At 42.8% G+C, this 17,556-nt stretch overlaps 1 non-coding gene across 1 annotated transcript; it reads left to right on the forward strand.

The window, feature by feature from the left end:
* Positions 1-9,454: 9,454 nt before the first annotated feature.
* Gm22312 lies at positions 9,455-9,587 on the forward strand. The gene has a single exon (XR_003956622.1). It is a non-coding gene; the product is annotated as a small nucleolar RNA SNORA17 (small nucleolar RNA).
* Positions 9,588-17,556: the final 7,969 nt, after the last annotated feature.

Consider the following 17,556-nt stretch of genomic DNA (forward strand, 5'->3'; position numbering starts at 1 on the left):
ATAACCTTTTTGTTAGCCTGTGGTGTCTGAGAGAGGCATTGCTTCCCACCACCACACTATAGGGTGACTACATTTAAATCCCTTTTATATATGTATATGTGTGCATTTAGGAAGCGCCTATAGCAGTAGGCTTATGTGTGACATTTTTCAAACCTCTTTATTGTAGTCACCCTTCCCAAATTCACTCCTTTATACTGCCCTCTCAACCCTCACCCATTTAACCCTTCCTATGCCTTTCTGTCTTCAAACCACCAGGATTATTCCACTCTCCTCTGAAATTCACCCATGACCCCATACTACTTTCCTGACTTCTACGGGCACTCCAACTTAAATACAAATATCTAATGATTCAAAGCTAGCATCTACATATGAGAGAGAATGTGCTACTCAACATTTGGTTCAGGGAGAAGGGGATACCTGAGAAACCTGGCAGGCCTGCAATGGAAAGAACAGACCTTGCTGGAGGCACAGGGAAGAACGGCTCAGAGGAGCTTGGTGAGCCTATGGGATGGGAAGGAGCAGGCCTCCGTGAGAGTAAATGATGGAGAAGCAGGGCAGGTGACTGCTGAAGAGGAGCCCCATGAGAGCCATGCTGCCTGTTGATAACGTAATAGAACCAAATGTGGGCTTTGTCACGGGCATTCTCTAAAGGGCAGCTCACAATGTGGCTGTAACCACCTTTACAATGAGCAAATTGAGAGAGAGAGAAAGAGAGAGAGAGAGAGAGAGAGAGAGAGAGAGAGAGAGAGAATAATCCAGCCCCAGAAATGAGAACCCCTTGCTACCCTAGTCTCTTCCTGAGAAACAAGCCACTAGGTCCATCCCAGTGTCAAATGAGGGGGTTGCATCTGAGCAGGAATACCAAGAGGCAGGCAGAGGCCACTGAGACCCAGGTCAGGAGTTGTCTAAGCATCCCTCCAGAGCAGTCTCATGTCACAGGTTTCTATATGCTTAAAGGTCAAACTTAAAGCCACATGTGTCTTACTTAGAACAAAATTGATTCTGGCAGAAAATTCTTCCTAGGAAATTAAAGAGTATTATTTCCCCAACACCAAGCAGCACCAAAATGTTACTATAATTGGGCTATTTTAATGGTTTGATCAGATCTGTAACCAACTAGGAAACACACCACAGGCACAGCTCCATAAATACTGTTTGACTGCCTTAACTGTGTTTCTCTAACTAAATGAGTACAAAAATCCAAATATGTGATGGGGCTTCTGGGAAAGACTAACTGAAGAAGCTCGATTCAGAGTGAGTGACGCATTCTGGGAGCACCTCAGGTAAAAGAAGACTAAGAAGAAAGCTGTGTCTGCTTGCCTGTCTTCTCCGCTTGAGAGAGAAAATACATACATACATACATACATACATACATACATACATACATACATACATACATACAAAAAACCTCCTTTGGCTTTGCAATGCAGAATAAAGACCAAAGGCTCTCCAACACCAGATTAGGGCCGCTGAGACATCAGGCTTTGTGGACTGAGCAAATCCTAGTGGCTTTAGGATGCAGATGGTCATTGTTATCAAGTATAAACCAGTCTAATGAATATCGCTTTATAATACACATTTATTCTCTTGGTTCCATTCCTCCAAAGAGCACTGACTATTACAGGTTCTCTAACCTGGCACTTTATAGTTACATTTGCCTAAGCAACATTCCTTTTTACTTATCTTATTGGTGAACCGTTGAGGGTGGTGGGTAGTGGGTAGAGATTATAGAGGAACTAGACCTTTTGCAGGATCCACGTGCACAAGCATTAGAACACTTTGAATCACAGCACAAAGGGTGCAACTTTCTTGGTTTCTTGGTTTGAAGGGCAAATGTCCTAGATCCCAGGTCTCATCCAAGTCAGGGAGACCAGTCTCGCCTGCACCCCCTAGGAGCCTACACACACATAGGTGTATAGGAGTGACTGAATGCATGAAGATGTAGCATTCAGAGTGGATTAATATAGTGGGGAAACCACGGGAATTATACATTTATCAAGAATACTTGGCCCTGTCTATCTGAACATTTGGACTTGTTGCTTTCTAATCACTAATTGCTCCATAAAATCCCATTTGGCTGTCGTAAGCATGTTCCTCTAAGCAAATGAGTGTGTAAAACAAAACCATCACTGTTAGGGTAGCTCATTATTAAGCTTTAAGAAAAGACTATCATTGTCTGCATCTGGCACAAGGAAAAGAGTAAAATTATTTGCATAAAAAACTATTAGATGTAGAATTTTAAAAGAAGACTTAGACTCCAGGGTATGTCATTCTAAAAATAGTTTCACTTATTGTAGAGATGTACTGGCACAAAGCTATTTTATAAATACTTTAAGTTGCTACTTCCCACGTGTACGGGGTGCATTCCCAATTTTACATGTTGGTATTCATTTTTAAATAAATACTTTCATTTTCCTATCTACATAAACAGTAGCCTTAGATTCCTCCTGGAGAGCAGCAGTCACTAACCAATCACCTGAAGGTTTCTTTTGTGTGCAACTTTCCAATGTAGGGAAGCCAAGGTTGCAGTGGAGAATAAAATAACAAGAACAATTGGTTCTGGCCATAAGAAAATGTTCTCAGCTTGATTCAAATTGCGTTTGTGCCCAGTTCACACAAGAACGCAAAACAAACCACTATCGACTTATTAAGCCAGGATATGTGAGCTGGAGAAAAGCAGTATGTGTCAGCAGAGGGTTCTATTACAAAACTGCTTCCCATCACCAAAATATCAGTATAAGAACTGACACCATGTAGTTGAATCTGGTCTTCAGCATTGTTGTCAACCTTCCTTACCACTGTTTCTGAAGTTATAAAGCACTGAGAATGTTGGATAAGGCTTGCACTTCCTGAAAGTGGTGGCTTTAAACTCCATTTCTCTCTCTATTGCTTTCCATCCACCCAAAAAATAAAACAAGGTTGGAAGGGTTGGGTGTCTCCTCTCTGCTGTCTCGTTCAGTCTTTTTCACAAAAGGCACGTCATGGGGCTGGGAGGCTGAGCTTGTGGTAACACCTTAGGTTCATACTTGCAGGAACTCTAAGGTGGAAGCAGGCTGTGATGTCATTTTGTAGTCATTTTCCTGAATACCTACTTCAATGTCTGATACTATTGTGATGGGGGGTTTTGAGGACATGACTGTCAAATCTTCCTACCCACCAATAAGAACCTCCACATGTAACTTTTCTGTGATCCATTCCCCTGTTTTTGTGGATAGTTAAGGATGCCTGATAAGTTTTATGCATTAATTCAAATGTGTTTTAATGGTTTTATGCAAAGCATTAGACACTGTAGTAACTGGTTTTGTGTATCAACTTGACACAAGCTGGAGTTAGAGAGAAAGGAGCCTCACTTGAGGAAATGACTCCATGATATCCAACTGTAAAGCATTTTCTCAGTTGGTGATCAATGGGGGAGGGCCTATTATGGGTGGTGCTATCCCTGAGCTGGCAGTCCTTGGTTCTATAAGAAAACAAACTGAGCAAACCAGGGGAAGCGCGCCAGTAACATCTCTCCATGGCCTCTGCATCAGCTCCTATGTCCTGGCCTGCTTGAGTTCTAGTCCTGACTTCCTTTGGTGATGAACAGCAATGTGGAAGTGTAAGCTGAATAAACCCTTTCCTCCCCAATTTGCTTCTTGATCATGATGTTTGTACAGGAATAGAAACCCTGACTAAGACTGACACTATAGTTAGGATCAAAGCCATGCTCACCTTTGCTTCTTGGAAACACACATATGGTTTAGCAAAAAAGACTCAACCTCAGGACCCCACCGTAGGTGTTAGTACTAAGGCTACCTACCTTCTGTTCATCAAGAAAAGTGGCCTGGCAGCCAGTAACAAGGATGCTGGAGTCAGAGCCTAAACTGCAACCTTACTCCTGCCTCATACTGTACCCATCCTGCCAGAAACAAAATTACCCTAAGAGAACTGCTGCTCTCTCTGGCTAACAGCTAAACCAATGTGGCTAACTGGTGAAACAACAGCTCTCAGGAAATTGGGATTTCATCAGGAATCTCATGCTGGGAAAAGAAAAAGAATGAAGCCTGGTGCCAGAAAAGGGAAGGATTCGTCTCCCAAGAAGAGATTTCCCACAGCTCTGACAACTTAGATTGCCTTACAGGAAGGACTGGCACCAAGACAATGACAGATCAGTGATGAGTAAGGACCCTCCTTTGACCAAGACTACTTAGTTATTCATTTCTTTTGCCTTCTATTCAAGCCTGAATCTCATGTCAGGACTCCAAAGATTAAAGATAATTAAATTAAATTAAATTAAATTAAATTTTAAAGACTTAATGTCATGTCCCAAAAAACCTAGTACCTGTGGCTCCTCCCAGCACTTCTTGTCCAACCCCCTACCCTAAACCTCTCCAGTCCAGGAGCTCAACTTAGCTTCTCTTCCTCCCCAGCTTCTTGCAAATGCGCTTGTGTGTGTGTGTGTGTGTGTGTGTGTGTGTGTGTGTGTGTGTGTGTGTGTAGATAGATGGATAGATAGATAGATAGATAGATAGATAGATAGATAGATAGATAGATAGATGATAGAAACATACATACATACATACATACATACATACATATATACACAGACAGACATATATTTCTACATTTCAGCCATTTTAGCTAAGTATGCTTGGTCCTCTGGGACCCTTTTGCCCTCTCTCTCCTATTCCTCTTTTGCTATCACCCCATTTCTCTTCTCTCATGGCCCGGTTCAATCTAGACCTTTCAGATGCCTCTATCTGTGCTTGCCCTCATATCTAAATAAAATTATTTTCTTCAACTGTACTTTGGAGTGGTCATGTCCTTATAAACCTGTTTTGTGAGTTTATCTCTATCAGCCTGAAGTCTGCCAGCAAGGTAAAATGTATCTGTGTCTGCCTCACACAGCCGCAGACCTAGTAGCTCTAGAAAAGTGAGGCTTGAAGTCTGATTTTACATATGAAATGAGCTAACTAGGTAGCTGCAGCCTTGGAAAAGGAGCTGGTTGCTATTAACACCCTCAGAGATTTGAGAAGGATAAATTATAGCAGGAATTATCATACAAATGGCCTATGTATCAATTAAAATGCCAAAGACTTACCACTACCTGAGTGATTATCCTAGGTTCCTGTGGTCTCGATAGCTTTGTTGGGAGGTTGTAGGTCTTTGACTGTCAGAATGGCATGACATCTTCTGTTGATGCATTCAGAACAGCATTCAGCTACCAAACCCAGACGGTTTGAGAGGTTTTCCTGTGGAGAAGGAATTTGGGAGAGCTGGCCTACTTGGACAAGGCAGAGTAGAGCATTCTCCTGAACAGTGTCTACAGTTTAGGCAGAGCCTTGGTGGCAACCATGGGGCACTTTGCTCAGTGGTTAGCATCGCCATAATCCAGGTGGAGCGATCTGTGTTCTATCATCTTCTTTGTAGCCCTTAGGATCACACTGGAGGCTGGCATTTCTGTCTATCACTGAGGGAGTCTCTAGAGCTCTTTGCTCTTCTTCCCAGTGTGACCACATTGAGTCATTAATTCCCCTTTCTCTGCTTTTCAGTATAACTTGTCTGTTTAATGGTCTTGATGAAGATTGGAGGCCAAGCACAGCTTTAACCAGCCTGTGCAGTAGGATTTTAGGCATTACAGGGATGAAGTGGAGCTCAATATAATGCAGGAAATGTTATTCATGTATTAGTATTCAGAACATGATGGTACCAAGGATACAAGAAGGAGTCCTTAGATTCGGACGCCAGAAGAGAATAGCTAGTATGAAGCTTTGAGTGAGAATAGATGGGAAGAGAATGCTTGAAGGGCCGTGGTCTAGTTTGGATTTGCAATGTGGCATAAGGCCTGTGGCACTATTAGGAGGGAGTAGGGTTCTGAAGAAGAGAGGCCTGGTAAGAAGACATCTCTGGGGTCTAGCACTCAAAGGGGATCGTGGACCCTGGCTCTTTCTCTTTCCATGGTTTGTCTGTCGGCCTAAGGTGAGCACTTTTGCTCTGTTATATGATTTACCCAGAAAGTACAGCATCACCAAAGGCCTAGACATAGCACCACCAACCATTGTGGAATAGGCCCTTCAGAACACTGAGCCAAAGTAAGCCCCTTCTCTCCACAAGTTCATTACCTGAGGGACATGTTATAATAATAGAAAGCCAACCAGCCCAGGCAAGTTACTGGACTTCTGTATGAGAAAAGTAAATTAGACTCGTGGGCCTAGTGAAGTACTCATTCCCACTTCTAGGGGACCAGTGGGGCCATGGCAAAAACCCTAGTCTAGGTCATAGAAGTACATAAATACAGCCTTCCCCTTTGTGATGGTTTGTATATGCTCAGCCGAGGGAGTGGCACTATTAGAAGATGTGGCCTTGTTGGAGTAAGCATGGCACTGTGGGTGTGGGCTTTAAGATGCCATCCTAGCTGCCAAGAAGATAGTATTCTGATAGTAGCCTTCAGATGAAGATATAAAACTTTCATCTGTACCTGCACCATGCCTGCCTGGATGCTGCCATGCTCCTGCCTTGATGATAATGGACAGAACTCTGAACCTATAAGCCAGCCCCAATTAAGTGTTGTTCTTATTAGACTTTCCTTGGTCATAGTGTCTGTTCACAGCAGTAAAACCCTAACTAAAGACACACTTTTACAGACGACAAAGTAGAGGTTCAATATAGAAAAAAGAAAAAGAAAATGACTTATCCAAAGACACACTGACTTATGAATGAAGAAGTGACATCATGGATAGCATCTGACAGTAATTTTATTATATTTATTTACTTATTTGCCTACTTGTATGGATGGAAGCAGGACAGACAACTGCCATGAAGCACTTATGAAAGTCAGAGGGCAACTTGCAGGAATTTGTTTTCTTCTTCTACTGTGTGCATTCTGGTAATTAACGTTCAATTAACAAGCGTGTTTACCTATATGACCTAACAGTACTTTAAACCTGCCAATCAAGTGCCTGTTTAGCTTCCATTATACTGTCATGAATGCATTCAAAATATTGTGACTGCATAACTACTGTGCACGCACGCACACACACACACACACACACACACACACACACACGTGTAGTTCACATCACTAAGAAAGCAAGCATGGCATCAGTGAAGAAAGGGGGTGAGTAGGACAACAACCTACTCATAGAACAGAGGAAACCAGAGAGCCCAAGCTGGCTGCAGGCCATATAGGGAGAAGTTCAATGCTGGTGAGAAGCAACTGTCCCATCTAAACTAGAACTAAATGGTCTCAACTTTACTGTTTTGACCATGAGACCCAGGACATAAAGACCCACATTTTAAATCTGTTCTACTTCTTAGCTTTCTGACCTGGGCAAGTTACTTAAACTCTCAGGGCTTTGGATTCTGCCTCTATAAACAAGAGATAATAGCATCTGACTCGCAGGGTTGTTTTCATTAGACATTGGGGAGAAAGTGGTGGTGATGTCCAGCAGCATTTCTGACCCATGTTGCTTGGCACTTCTTCTGCAAATCCAGGTAGGTCCAAAGACAGTCATTTTCTGGAAAAGTCTCAATTATCTGCTATGCAGCAAGACTCTCCTAATTGGGCTCTTGGTCTGTTTAGTTTTAATGATATTTTTTCCAAATTAAATAGAGAGCGAGAAGCTGGTTTAGATTACGGGGTCACTGCAAAAAAGAACAGAGAAAGTAGATATGACCCATTTTTAAGCTGCCACAGCATAATTGGGAATGCATTCTTTGTCCTGGGAGAGAGCCAGAGCTGTAGGCCTTCCTTGCTCTGTGGGTCACATTACCAAGAGAGACACTTTGAGAGTTGGATGCTCTGGTTTGTTCCTGCAGCTTCACTTTCTCTGACCTTCCAGGGCTCCCTCACCAGGAGGCTTGTCTAACACACTTCCAAGAATTGTTGAAATTTCTGTTTTATATATTCGGCTCTAGGAGCTCCAGTGGCGCAATCGGTTAGCGCGCGGTACTTATATATTCCGCTCCAAACAAGGTCAATACCAATGCCTTTATGACACTATTAATGCAATCCCTAATGCCATCTGTTGGTAGGGGGAAGAGTTGAGATGAATACTACAACAATTTGCGATAGATTGTCTCCAAAGACAACCCATTATGCAAGAGGTACTAAGGGAAGATTTTTCCAGCTGAAAGAAGGTGGTCTCGGGTAGTAAATGAATTACACATACTCATACACACACATGCACACACACACACAGTATACCAGTAATTTTGTCATCAGAAAAGACAATACAGGATGAAGAGATGGTTCAGTGTGTAGAGTACTTGCCATACAAACGTGAGGATCTGGGTTTGGATTCTCACAACCCACACAAAGCCCAATGCAATAGCACACATCTGTAATCCCAGCCCTTGTCGAGGGAGAGAGGAGGCTGAAATAGGAGGAACTTCAGAAGCTTACAGGCGACCTAGACTGGCATATGCAATGGTAAATAAAAACCCAGTCTTAAATAACATAGAATGCAGGGACTGGCATCAGAGTTTGACCCCTGACCTCCACATATATACCATGGTGTGTTGGGGGGTAGGGTATGCATAACACATGCACACACATGTACACATATATGTGTGCACATAAACATACATGCAAAGGTTAAAAAATTATATATTTGTTTAGAATTTAAGGACAGTATGGAGGCTTGTCTTGTTACCTACTCCATAGAATACACTAACTAGAAAAATACACAAAGGACAGTCACAAAAACTACGTAACCTAGGCAAAAGCACTTCAGAGAACACATGCATAAATGTTACCATAATATTAAATTTTAAATAGAAAGAGGCATTCTCCCAATGACATAAGGGCCAACCATATAAAATGATAAACCTAAAAAACAGCCCTGTAGGACAGGAACCAAAGCTAAGAGAGAAATAGTTGTACAATGAGAGTCTGAGACTTTAACACTTCAGTTTTCATAACTTATACAACAACTAGACAAGAACTGAACAAAGTAATGGGACTTGAGCAACACTACTCACCAATTTGATCTAACTAGTATCTCTGGGATGTTCCACCAACTGTAGCAGAGCATGCATTTCTCTCAGCTCACTTGAAACATTATTCAGAAAAGAGAGAGAGAGAGAGAGGGAGAGAGAGAGAGACATGATATCTAAGACACAAAATAATTCTCAGTAAGTTTAAAACTATCAAAGCCATGCTAGGTAAATCCCTAACCACAATGGAGTGAACAAGAGACACTTGGGAAATACAAAAATATGTGAAATTTAAACAACAAAGTCCTAAACTCTATTGGAGTGTATTAAGCAAGAAATCACAGTGAAAAGGAAAATACTTTGGTATGAATGAAAATAAAAACACTGCACGCTGGGACTTAAGAGATGCAGCTAAAGTGTTTCTTAAAGGTCAATTTATAGCTGTAACACCTATGTTAGCAAAGAACACCTGAGATCGGTGGTTTAACTGTCTGTGTTAAAACACTGCGGGGAAGAGAGCAAAGCAATCCTTAAGAAAATTACAAACTCTGTTGCAGGTGTAGCTGCTATGTTACATGTGCATTAGTAGGTGGCAGAGAGCAGAGGGGCTATGTCTACACTCAGTGTTCTGACCTGTGAACATATGAATAATTAATTAGTAGTCTAACATTCCCTTTTAAAAGCCTGAGACAACCATGAACCCTGTACCACGCAGGCCCAGACAGGTTTCCAGGGCAGGGAGCAAGCTTCACACACACACACTCCCTCCACTTAGGAACAGGGCTGAGCCTGAGATAGACTAGCTTTACATAGAGCCACTCAGATGGGCCCCAACCACCAGACAATCACCATGGGGCCCAAACAGAGAGCTAGCCTGAAATGACCACCAGTCTGGGTCACAGGGGCAGACCATGCCTGAGATGACCCTTGCTGGGTTCTATAATGTACAAGCAATGCCTAACACAACCCCTCCTGAATTGATGCCAGACATTCAGAGACTCCAAGCGCCACCAAGAGGAGCAAGTAAGTAGTAGAGAAATGGAAGAGAAAGAAACAGAAGGATGTGGGCACAATGACAAGAGGCAGATCTGGAGACTCAAGGGTAGTGAGGAACAGCCTAATGTGAGTAGCTGGTGGTGCCACCTGGAACCATGGTGGGGTCCTGGCCTGTGCTGCCACCAATGCCACATCTGGGTCCATGGCCCTGTTGCAGCCATGTTACCACCAAAGGCCAGGAGGACTTCCCTGGTCTGGGATGCCACTGGGGATATGTTAATGTCTGAATTGGTCTCACTCCTCACCTGGACATCATGGGGGAGTTTGCCTTGTGGGTGTGAGAGCAGGAGAGTTGACTCTGCCCCTATCTAGCTGCAGTAATTGGTAGAGCCACCAGACATACTGCGGGAGTTGTGGGTGAGCCAGCCTGAAAATAGAGAATGGGAGACCTGGCCATGCTACTCCTCTCCTGTGAGGTGGCATGGATGCAGGAGAGATTCCCTCCTCCCGCCTCAACAGCTGTGGCAGGTGAAAGACCTGGCCCTGGGGTCATGAGGGCAGGAGATCTGTCCCTGCCCCTCACCTCCTGCAGCACTCAAGAAAGTTGGCTCTGCACTTTACCTGGGCAGCACAGTAAAGCTGACCCTGGTGTTGAGGATGCAGGCAAGCCATCCCTGAGGGTGTAAGCATGGCAGATCTGACCCTGCTGTGCAGTAACACGGGCAAGAGAGAGATACCACTCCCCCCACCTCACCCCTCACCATCTGCAACAGGCAGGAAAGCTGTCCCAAGATCTTCAGAGTGGCAGAGCTGGCCCTGCCCCTCACCTGCTGCAGCACTCAGGAGAGCAGGCCCTGCGCCTCATCTGGGAAACACAGTAAAGCTGGCCCTGAATGTAGGGGTTGTAGGTGATCCAGCCCAGGGTGTGAGTGCAGGAGAGCATGCAAATGAGGAGAGGTGGTGCAAATGAGGTAGAGTCACCCTCCTCCTTTCTCTTTCCTCCCTCCTCCCTTACCACATATAACAGGCAGAAGGGCTGGACTGAGGTCATGAGAATGAAAGAATTGGTCATGGCCCTCGACAGCTGTAACACTCCACCTCACTTGGGCAGTTTCGGGGTTGATGGTGAGAACAGGGGAGCCAGAGGGCTAACCAGCTCAGATACCACTCAGGCCCAGATCCAGGGCTTTAAATTGGCCCACCCCAACGTCTACCCCATCTATGCTGCTGGAATCCATAAAGGGACCAGTCCTGCAAAATTCAGAACTATTGAATTCCATGACACAGACAACAACAGGATATCTAGAGGAGTCCAGATGAGGTTGCTGTATTGATAGAGCAGTAGAAGTCAGAAGTCTAGAACCAGATCAATGACTCATTGCAATGAATATTCGCAGGCAAAGATATGGACAAAGGGGTATACTGTGGGACACACTGTGACACACCACAGTTTCCACAATGAGATTTTTCCCCCTGTTGGTGGGGAGGTTGCAAGGTTGGAGGGTGAGTACTAGGAGAGGGGAAGATGAGTGAGACTCGGACTCGGATGCATGATGTGAAATTCACAAAGAACCAATACATTTTTTAAAAGGAAGAAAACAGTAAAGATTACAGCAGAAATTAATGGAAAGAGGGACTAGAAAATCAGTAAATAATTAATGAAAACAGAGAAGGCACTAATGTTTCACATCTCTTCATACATACATACATACATACATACATACATACATACATCACAGCCAAGAACTTTCCTCTCTTCTCTTTGAATATGAAATGTCATTGTCACTTGTACCAATCAACCAAATACGGCAGCAGTGACAGACAAGAGGTCAGTATGTTACATAAGCGCAATGTAGCCTGATGTCAAAGGGGCCTCGCAAAAGAGGCCCTGCTGGATAAAAAGACACCAGACAAAGAAACAAGACTTGAAACCATCAGCAAACAAGTCCTAATACTGCAGACAGATAAGGGCAGGATGTCTAGATCCTTCCAACCAGGCCTCACTGTTAGCGCAGCGTAACCTCGTGAAGTAATCCAGTCACTACCCTGAGCAAACAACATCCCTGAACAACTCACAGAGTTACCTGAAATAGCGTATGACTGTATATCATAAGCCACAGGTAACTGCTTATCACTCCTAGTTTGGAACCTCATACATAGGGCTTCTAATATGATAAATGCTGATTGGATCTCAATATCAGTCCTCCACAATGTTGAGTATAGAAATCTTTGACCTGACTCTCTAAAGTCTAACAATAAACCCAGATAAGAGTTAAATTCCAGGCAGGAGAGATGGCTCAAGTGAAGCCTGCTACACAAGCAGGAGGGTCTGAGTTTAATCCCCAGCACCCATGCAGAATGCATGCTGTACTTGCAAGGGTGTGGGGTGGAGTGGATAGCCTACCAGCAAACTTATGGTTCAGCAAGAGACAGTGTCTCAAAAATGAAAAAGAATGAGGTGGAGCGCCATTGAGGAAGATACCCAGTATTAACCTCTGTCATCTATGTGGTCAGGCACATATGTATATATACCTGCACACACATGTACACGTATGTACACACATGCATGACACACAAAAGCATCTGAGAAAGAAAGAAAGAAAGAAAGAAAGAAAGAAAGAAAGAAAGAAAGAAAGAAAGAAAGAAAGAAAGAAAGAAAGGAAGGAAGGAAGGAAGGAAGAAAGGAAGGAAGAAAGGAAGAAAAAAAGAAAGGAAGAAAGGAAGAAAGGAAGAAAGAGGAAGGAAGGAAGGAAGGAAGAGAGGAAGAAAAGGAAAAGAAAAGAAGAGAAGAGAAAAGAAAAGAAAAGGGAAGGGAGGGGGAGGGAGGGAGGGAGGAAAGAAGGAAGGAAGGAAGGAAGGAAGGAAGGAAGGAAGGAAGGAAGGAAGGAAGGAAGGAAGGAAAGAAGGAAAGAAGGAAGTAAGTTATGGTTCTTTGATAAAAATGGAGATGGTGGTGGGGAGGCAGCCAGAGCCTCACTTGTTTGACAGTCCTAATTACCTTTGCATAATCAATGGGTCCTTAAGTCAATTAGAAGAACTATGATTGACACAAATGCCATGAGCTGACATATAACTCACAGAGGAAGGAAACATCCTATTGTGGCCCACAGAAAGTTAATCAAAATTATTCTCCCACCTAAGTACTAGCCAGGCCTACACTGCTTAGCTTCCGAGATCAGGTACATCCATGTTGGGACGCCCAGACTTCACTACTTGATCTACAATGCAGAGCTTTTGTTTGGAAAGTTTGGGGTGAGGGTTGTTTTTGTTCGATTTTTCTGAGGACACTTTCATTTTCTGCTTGATTTGAGGCTGCTTCTTGCTGAAACAGTCTATCTTGAGAAATGCAATTAACATACAGATACTGGACCCACAGTCCCTTACCAGTTGTATGGCCTTAACCTGTAAGTTCTCAATATGACCCCATTGTCCCAGTTATCAGTCACCTGTTGAAAACAGATTGCCCTGAGCCAGTTCCACATGGAAGAGACATTGTTTAGTTCTGAAATTGACACACACTTGGAATGCATGTTTCCCTGTGTGCAATTGCCCTGTGTGCAATGCTTTTCAGCAAAACTTTGATCTAAGAACTTACAAAATGTTTATCCATCTGCGAGGCATCTCACATGGTCAATTGGGTCAGCCATGGGTACCATAAAATTCACTGATTTGACCACATCCTTCACCAACCCAAAGCAAATATTTTCTTAATGTATATTAGTTCTAACAATTGTTATTTATTATTGAGAATTTCATGCATGGACCCAGTAAAATATGATCATATTCTCCCTCTAGTTACCCCCTCCCAGCCCCCCATTGTCCACTCCAACACATCATCTCCCCAACTTTATTTTACAACTCATTATGTCCAGTTAGTGCTGCCCATATGTGCACAGGTGTGATGTCATCGCTTGGAGCATGGGAAACCTGCCAATGTCAACACACCATGATTCTCCCTACCCCAGCAACCCTCTCCAGATAATAGCCCTTCAGTAAAGCCTGGAGCTTGGACAGTGGCTCCCCAGCCTATACTAAACTGTTGACTGCCTTGCACTTGAGCAGGTCTTATGCAGCTAACCATAGCTACTGTGAGATCATGAATGTGGTGACTACGTCCTCACCAGAAGACATTATTTTGCAGTTCTCCTCCCTATTCTCTGGTTCTTAGTCTTTCTACCACATTACCTGTTCCTTGGAGGGGTCAGATTTAGGGCTAGGCTTTTCTCAGTATTTTGACCAATTATGCACATATCTTGAAAGAATGAGGAAATAGCCTTTGGAGATCAATACTGTACCAGCAAAGGAAAGACATATTACAGGACTAGAGCAAAGGACTCCAGAAATCTGAATAGTCGGAATCAATATGGAGTGAACTGTCCCAGAACCCAGTTCCATGGGTCCAAGAAGTGAAGTGTGTCCATTAGCAATGCACTTGGCATGCCACCAGCAAAATCCTAGCTTCCTGCCCTTGAGAACCTTCACTAGGTTCATCTGGAGCTTATGGTTTTAAAAAGCAGTGCTGCTTCCATGGGGAGAAGGGGTGGTTTTCCAGTGACCTAGAAATCAAGACTGTAGCATGTAGATGTACCTCTTTAACATGAGGGGGAAAAAAACAGCAATCATGTTGACTAAGGGGTTTGACGATGAGTTCTGAGGAGAAATATATTCCACAAGGTACAGCAGGAGCATGTGATTAAGGTCAAATGAAACCCATAGCAACAGGAGCCAGGAACGATTACTAGTGTTCATGAACGAAGGTTTGGGTCCCATCACCAGGTAATGAAGCATGGCTGGCTGAGAAGCCTGCTAAAGGGAGGGAGTGGAAAGAGGTGATCTCAAATACCTGCTGTGGCTAACAATATAGAAAGCAGAAGGCAATTTTGTGACTATTTCTTCGTTTTATCATGAATATATATGTGCATGAACACCTGTGTATTCATGTGTAGTATGCACACATACATTTTTATAAAAACATGCTCAAATGCTTATTGTCTTCTTTCAAACCATCTAGAACATGAGAGACTGACTTTAACTGATAGGAAATAAGCACTAGCAACCCCTGAGCATAGTGTTAAAGTTACAGGCTCTCCAAAGAGATGGGTAGATAGCATCGGTAGACTTTGGGCCCCATGGGAAAACACTTTCAGTTGTATACAAGATATTATTGTCATTTTAGGCAGTACAACATAGTGTTTATTTGCAGTTTAAATACAGCTCAAATGGAGCCACACAGTTACCAATTCCTTAACCTCTCTCTCTCTCCTATTCTGTCTGTTTGTCTGTCTGTCTGTCTGTCCCTAATAAATGTATGGGTCTCTAACAGGGTATATGCACACCTATACACACACGCTCAGATGAGTTTTTTCTATTCAATCTGTTTCTGCAAAGAACCTTTATTCAATCCTAATCTTAAAAGTTTTCATTTACAAGATTTTGTGGGCATTCAATGAGTTAATTCATAAAATTTTTAAAATGAAATGTTATATAATATATGCTATTATTGTTATGATTCAGGCTATATTTTTGTTATTTCCATAAAATATTTCTTTTCTTTATGGCCACTCTATCAGTCACTGCTTGTCCATGGAATTCTTTGAAGCATATTATAGAAACCTGTGTCCCTCTACTAAGATGTAGAACCCTGAGAACATGACAGTGACTCCTCTTTATAGACATGGAGCACAGATTAGGCTTAGCAAATAGCAGATGCTCGATAATCTCAATCCAATAAGTGAAAGGCTCTGTCTCGTGGTAACTACAGAAGTCTACTGCCACATTAGTTTTATCAAGTCTCAATCAGTGGACAGATGCAAGTGATTCTGAGGGAAAGCCGGACAGAAAGGGGCAGTTTTTATAAGAAATCAATTGCTTAATCCATAACTGCGATAGTACTCTTCTGCTGCCATCAATTAGTTAAAAACTTTAAAGACAAGGTCTTAATCACAATGCTGAAAGCTGATTCAGGGTTACTGCAGGGTGTCCACAGGGTAGGATGCTGAAGACCTACAGAGGCCTGCTTTGAAGAAAAGGAGCAGCTCTTATGATTTCATTGATCTATCAGAACTAGGAAGAGAAAAAGAAGCCAGAGCCCCTAAGCTCTCTACTGTCCTTTGTAAACTCCTTGGTATCCTACCGTCAGCTATGTTGCCTAGTCTTGGTATTGTTCTGCCTGCCAATTTAGCCTATTTGCTAAATTGGTAGAAAGAAGAAGATGAGCAATGCATGTAAAATTAATCAGCATTCTGTTTCCCTTGGGCTAATCAGAGTCAAGTGCTAGAGTTTCAACAGAAACAGCCTTTTAATTATTGTTGCAATAAATAATAATAATGACAAGCAACTATCGAGCTAGCAAGGATGAAATCATGTCTGACCTGATGACACATATACCCACAATTACAAGCTCAACTCTTTACCAGCAGTTTGGGGGGGGGGGTACATATGGAGATTAAGGATATGTGCAACTGGGTTCATAATGAGCAGTGCAGTCCTAGAGACTCAGAGGTCAAGGCCAAAGACGTCATCTGCACTTAATCTCTTGATTATGGAATTATGACTAAGATACAATGTCTAGTTGAGATAGTAAGATAGATGGAAGATAGTGTGTCCACCTGTGTAAGCTTAGCCATAAAATAAAAATAGAAAATATGTCATCTAGAAATATATGCATTCTAGAAAATAGATGGGATAGTATTTAGAGAAAATATTTCTGAGACAACGTATTTCTATAACTATAAAGCAACCCCGTGTTCCATTCTAATGTTTATTGTGACTCTTATTCTTCCCATGAAAGTGTGGGATGTGTTTCTCTTCTCCTTGAATGTGAACTAGCCTCCCGACTTCCTTTAGCCAACAGAAGCAGCAGGAATGAATGTGTAAGGGTTGAAAACTTAGGGTTAAATGGTTTATCTCTTGTTCTCTTAGTGTCCTGATCAGCCACCTTGGAGAAAGCTTCAAGTCAATCTACTGGATAATAACAGAGGCAGATTATGGGCAGCCCAATAGCCTGCTCAGCAGACAGCTCTACTAGACTGTATGTGAGGCTAGCTTAGGCCAGCAAGCACTGAGCCAACACACCAGCCTACCAAAGACAGACATATTAGCAAGTTCAAATGTAATTTATCGAGCCTGGACCATACCCATTGAACCACCCATCTGACATTTAAAATCATAAGAAATGACAAACATCTACTATTCTGTGGAAGTGGATTACAATGTGGCTTGTTCTGCAGTGAGAGATAACTGATATCTATATAGAGAGAAAATCTAGTAATCCTTTTTTTATCAGGCTACAATGTTAGAAGGCACTTATACTGTTTTTTTTTTAATCATGAAGCAGAATCAAAACTTAAAACCCAGCTAGCCCTTTACAGAAAATAAACATGAGGCCTAGAAAGGCAATGCCTTAGGCAGAGTTTCTATTGCTTTGCTAAAGCTCCATGAGTTAAAGCAACTTGCTCACAGTCCATCACCAGAAGTTAGAATAGGTACTAAAGGCAGGAACCTGGAGGCAGAGATTGAAGCAGAGGCCATGGAAAACAATGCTGCTCATTGGATTGTTCCTCGTGCCTTGCTCAGCCTGCTAGCTTATGTCCTTAAGGACCACCATCCCAGAGATGGCACCACTCTCGGTGAGCTGGGCCCTTC

This window comes from Mus musculus, chromosome 6 (genome assembly GCF_000001635.26).
Source record: "Mus musculus strain C57BL/6J chromosome 6, GRCm38.p6 C57BL/6J".
Classification (NCBI taxonomy): Eukaryota; Metazoa; Chordata; class Mammalia; order Rodentia; family Muridae; genus Mus; species Mus musculus.